Below are 5947 nucleotides of genomic sequence, written 5' to 3'. Positions count from 1 at the left end.
GGGGGAGCAGCCAGGCATGATGGTGGTCACTTTGAATCACAGCACTCTTGAGACAGAGAACTCTGAGTCTCGTGATCAGCGCTGTCTGCCTAGTAAATATAGTGACTTCTAGCCAACTTGGGGCTGCATAAGGAGAACCTATCAAAAAAAAAAAAAAGATGGCTCTATTTCTTAGGTTGTGAGACAACTGTAGACAATTGGAGCTGGAAACTGGGTGGAACCTGAAGGCACGATGGTTCTGTTTTCTCCAGGATGGTCCCTAAGCAAGGTGTGTCAAGAATAAAAGGACCCCAAACGCTGGCTCCCAGATGACTGAGTCCGAGCTCGGCTCTTAGGTTAAGGAAATGCAGTAGAAGAAGCCGCGATGCTTCCAGCAGCCCGTGCAGAAGTGGTTGGATGTAGGAAGGGAGTCTGTGGTGGAGTTCAGCACTCGGGATGGAAGATGCATGCGTGCAGTCCCTCTGGCCCCGGGTCAGTGGTGCCTGTACCAGAGCGAGCCCTCAACCTTCTGTGCTTGTTATTGCTTCCAACAGGACATGACCTTCTCTTGGTTATTTTCATTTCTTCCTCCTTTAGACAGCTCATCCTGCCTGTGCCGGAAGAAAGAGGAAGGAAAATAAAGCAGGGGGGAGGGGCTGGCGGACACTGCTTCCCCACACTGAGTGACAGTCTACTTCTCCGGGACATGCAAGGGTTTATTTCAGCATTCTGGATGTCCCTTCCAGCCCAACCCCCATTTCCCCCATACTCAGCTTCCCCAGCTCACCACAGCTGGCCACACAGGCCCCACCTGCAGCCAGAGCCCTGCCTCCTTCCCAGACCCCTCTGACTGGAGACAGGAAGCAATTAAGCAGCTCGGGCAAGGACTCCCTGACATCCAGACATCAGTGAGATACTTGTCCCCTGTCCCTCGCTTCTGTGTGCTAAGCCAGGACACCTGCAGCAGACTTTCCCAGCCCCAGCCGGCCCCCCACACCACATCCTGGTTTCTAAATCTTCCCTTCTTCTCAGGACTGGACCACTGCAGAGAACACCGACTCCCTCAAGTTCCTGGTGTCCAACGTGACCTTTGGCGCGTGTTTTGAGAAGTCGGAACGTGTCCCTTGCCTGGAATTCCCGAAGTTCTTTTGGTTCGGATGTGGATGCTTGCTTGACATGTTCTCAGCTCTAGATGGAGTGCTGTACAAAAATATAGCCTGCAGTTCACTCAAATCTCTCTCCTGCCCTTGAGCGCTCTCCACTCTGCCTGCTGGAGCTGGCCAGGCTGTAGGCTGCTTTGTTTCGTCCTTGCTAGTGTCCCTAAATTTGAGCCCCGACTGTTTTCCCAACACTGCTAGCGTAGCTGCCAGGCCTGTGGCTGTTCTGGGCTCTGACCACTGTGCGACCAGGGCTGGTTACAAGACTTAGTGGCCTGCTGGCACTATTCATGTGGCGCCTTATGTCATGCAGAGCTGCTGGGAGGGTCCCCGGGGGCTGAGGGAAACATGGCCATCTCGCACAGTTCAAGACAGCAGTCTGAGTTCTGTTCACTTAGTGGAATGGTGGACTAGCTAGCTTTCTCGTTGCGGTGGCAAAAATACCTACAAAGAAGCCTAAGGATAGAAGACTGTGTTTTGCCTCACATGGGGGGAGGTGGAATGCAAGTGCCCATGGCTTAGCAGTGGTGGTGGTGGCGGGAGGATTCACCTGGCCACATTGCATCCATAGGCAGAAAGCAGAGAGCTGAGCGTTCAGCTCCTCTCTCCTCAAACAAACAGACAAAAGCAAAAACTTTAAAAAAAAAAAATTCAGTCTGGGACCCCAGCCCATGGAATCGGTGCCACCCATATTCAAAGTGGGTCTTCTTCCCTCCCCTCCCCACAGTTGAATTGCTCTGAAAATGACACGCTCATCAAGAGGATGCCGAGGACTGACCATCCAGGATCGAGGAGAACTCTTTTTTTTTTTTTTTAAGTTTCCTTTACAGCTTTGTCTTTCTGAGGAAGACAGAGCAGTTTGTGTTTTGACTGATCTATAATGAATTCTGTGTGGCTGGTCTTAGAATGGGTTGTTATTTTGGGAGCTCTTGTGATTTTCTTGTAGGTTGAAGCCCTTTGCACATTCCCAGCACTCACCTTTCCATGTCCCTTTGGCACCTGGCATGACCCGCCAACAGCAGTTGTCTGTGACTCCCGCTTATCCACTTTCTTCTGCCGTCAGACCTTGACAACCCAGTAGACACAAGACACAGCTGACCTGCAGAAGGACTGCGGCCGTGAGGAACAGGGCAGACATTCAGACACCAGTTTGTCTCCAGGGCATCCAGTTTCTGCACCGACTTCTCCACAGCTTTCTCTCTATCTACTTCAGAATGACTCTTCAAATGGATCTTCCGGCTTAGCCCTCAGGATGCGTTCCTAGTCTCATTTAATCTTCAATAAAGACTTTTTTTTTCTGGGAGTGTGTATCATTTTTTTCTTTCAACTTAAGAACATTGATTTTGACATTTCTCGTCTATGGGAAGATCCTGCTGGAAGACTTCCTGGACAGATGAATGACTTGGTGATGTGGAGTGGACTCAAGAAAACAAACCAAGCGAGCAAAGTCACTGGGGGAGAATTTGTCTTGCGATCGCCTCTGGGTTTTGAAAAGGGCACAGGTGAGACTATTTCTAACAAGGTCACAGACAATGGTGAGATGAAGCTGGGCATGCTACAGGTTGAGCCAGGCTGGCTATCCTGGCCCTCTCTTGGAGCACGTGGTTCAGAAGAGAGTGGGCTGTGGCATTAAACTGCCAACCCCGTGGCTCGGACCCTTGTTTGTGCTTTTTCTTTCTTAAGGTGTGTCTTCTTTGAGAGTAGAGACTCCTTCTACATCATTTAAAATCAGGATTTGGTGCACATGCTGGTGTCCATGGAGGCAGGTCAAAACCGGGCATCTTCTTCAGTCCCTCTGCACCTCAGAGTTTGAGACAGGATCTATCACTGAGCTTGGAGCTTGCTGACTCACTCAGCTTGGAGCTTGCTGACTCAGCTTGGAGCTTGCTGACTCAGCTTGGCTGGCAGGCAGGCAAGCGAGTCCCCAGGATTTGCGCCCCTCTCTGCCTGCAGTGCTGGGTTGCCCTTGCAGACCACCAACCCGCTGTACAGAGGGTACAGACTCGGGTTTTCATCCTTGTACAGCAAACACCTTATCTTCCTGCCCCACTCCCATTGTTTTCTAACTTGCTTGATAATAAAAATGTCTTCTATTCATGCTGCTGGCTTCTCAGCCCCAGAGATGTTCTTCTCAGCCAAACCCAGCTCTCTTCCAAGAAGTACTAAGACATCGAGTGAAGGATGTTTTAGTTTGTCGTTGTTGTCGTTCTACTTGATGTCGTTTAGGAGCATTGCAAGTCGGTCAGTTCTAGATGAAAACAGCGCAGCTTCCTGAGAAATGGAGCCATTTTGGTCTCCTCGAGAAACTGTGATTTGGCCTCTAGTCAATGTGTCTTATGAGCTCTGAGGGGTGCTAACATTGGAGACTGCGGGGCTGCAGCTTTACTACAGGTAAAATGAGGCACAAGTGAGAACTGGACATGCTCTTATTGTTTCCAGACGATGGGACAGCTATGGGTATTCTCCTGAACAGGCTTTTGTATGTTGAGTTTGGGAAATAGCACAGGGTGGAATGCAGAGCTGAGAATCCCAGCAGACACTTAATTATCCCAGGTGCATGTCTTTTTTAAATGAATTCAAATGGCTCCAAGTACTTCAGCTTTGTGAGCCCGCTCAGGCCACCATGAGGTGTGGAAAAACCATCATGGCTCAGCAACTAGGGACTTCCAGAGATGGAACGAGCCACTGGGGCCTGAGGATGGCGATCTCAATAGATCTGGAACTATGAGATTTGGCTAAGGGGAAAGGGACCAGACGTGTGTGAAGTCTCTGATTCTCTGGGGAGATTCATTCGGGGAAATCTGCCACCTACTTTCATTGTTACTGTTTGATCCATTAGTGTTCATTAATCTGGTCCAACAGACTCACCTGCCTCCCCTTAACAGAGAAAGCTGTGGTCTCCATTGATGTGTGGAGATCTGGGGACAGAGATTCAGATCCAGGAAGTTTAGTTTGTTCCTCACATAAATACAAAGGAAGGTCAATGTGGAAGCCACCTGGACAAATCTGTAAAGAAACAAATTACTCCTAGTCTAGAGACTCCTAAATTCCAACCATCACACAGACCCGTGCATTGAGCACATGCCGCCAAACCAGGTGCTCGCTGCGCTGTTGAAGTTTGGAGCCAGACCTCTAGCTGTGTGTGAATTGCTTTAGTACTTATTTACTTACGATAACTGATGTAGAACTCAAGTCTTGCCAACGAAAGTGTGTTGGGTCTTTATCCTCTCTTAACTTGACTTTCAGTGCAGTTCTGCTGCTGTCAGCTGGTCCCACACAACTGCTTCTCTTCATTACTGAATGGATAGCGTGAGCTCTTTAAATGCTTGCTCATATTACACATTTGTTGAATGCCAGGTGTTCCTCCACAGACTTGAATGGTTCATAACTCTGAGGGGAGGTGTGATCACTCCCATCTTCTAGGGAAGGAAATTGAGGCTTAGAAGGTTCAATGGCTTATGCGCAGGGCTGCACAGCTGGGATTCAAATGCAGGGCCTTCTGGCCACAGCAAGGTCCTTCAGATTGTAGGCATGCTTGCCCTGATTGGGTTGCTTCTTTTGTATTGGCTGTTGGGCAGCTGAAGCAAGATTCAACCTGTCACAAGCAAGCAGGCAGTCTAGTGAAAAGGAATATATTGAATTTAGTTCTGGGTTCGTGGGGGCTTTGCTGGTCTTGTCTGTCTATTGCTAAAGTTATCTATCTATCTATCTATCTATCTATCTATCTATCTATCTATCTATCTATCTACCTACCTACCTACCTACCTACCTACCTACCTACCTATCTACCTATCTATCTATCTATCTATCTATCTATCTATCTATCTATCTATTCATCTACTTATCTATCATCTATCCATCTTCTACCAATCATCTATCATGTCTGTCTGTCTGTCTGTATGTATGTGTGTACATATATGTAAGTTTCTATCTACTTACATGTCTATCATTTATTAATCATCTATCTATCTATCATCTATCTACTTATCTATTATTTGTCTTCTGCCTCTCTCCACCTATTTAAACACATTTGACACTCAACAGAATGCTACAAAATGTTTTTGAGATACACAGCCAAGGCTCACTCTGACTTTGGCACGGCCCTCCTCCTCTCTGCTAGAGTTCCAGGACACACCCCCACAGAGCAGAGAAGCAACTTAGAGGAAAACTTATATAAAGAAAGAATGTGTAGATTAATAACTACCGAAGTTTCCCATAAATTGCACGAAGCTCATTTCTTTTCTTCCTTCCTTACCCCTGCCCCGAAGCCCTTAGCTTTCTGTGTAAAGATATGAAGCCATTGCCAAAGTTTGGCTGTGTACAAATTTTGTTTTGTTTTGTTTTAATTGAATGTCTCAGACACAAATATTGGTAGTGAGATGTTTGGAGGTTTTTCTTGTCTTTTTATTCTGGTGACAATGAAGTTCAGCTGGCTCCAGTTATAAGATCTCCAAAAGTTTTATTTATTTATTTATTTATTTATTTATTTATTTATTTATTTATTTATTTTTATAAGCAGTCATTCCCTAGGCACAGTGGCCAGTGAAATGCATTGTGGGAAGCTTGTGAACAATATAATTTTATCTCACTGCTGAGAGAAAGGAAAAAAAAAAAGATCATCTTGGTCACTGCTGGGCATTTCCTGTAACCATGTGCATTTTCCGAGTTAAGGGAAGCAGATGGAACGCTTCGAGTTGAAGAGATTTCGGATCCCTTTGTAATAGAGCTATGTCCACTATTTTGGAGGGCAGAGAGTCTCATTCACCAGCAGATTTGGTTGGGATGGTGCCCTCTTGAGAATTTGTTAATGA

The sequence above is a fragment of the Mastomys coucha genome, unplaced genomic scaffold (genome assembly GCF_008632895.1).
Source record: "Mastomys coucha isolate ucsf_1 unplaced genomic scaffold, UCSF_Mcou_1 pScaffold17, whole genome shotgun sequence".
Lineage (NCBI taxonomy): Eukaryota > Metazoa > Chordata > Mammalia > Rodentia > Muridae > Mastomys > Mastomys coucha.
Note: the sequence above shows the minus strand (reverse complement) of the source record.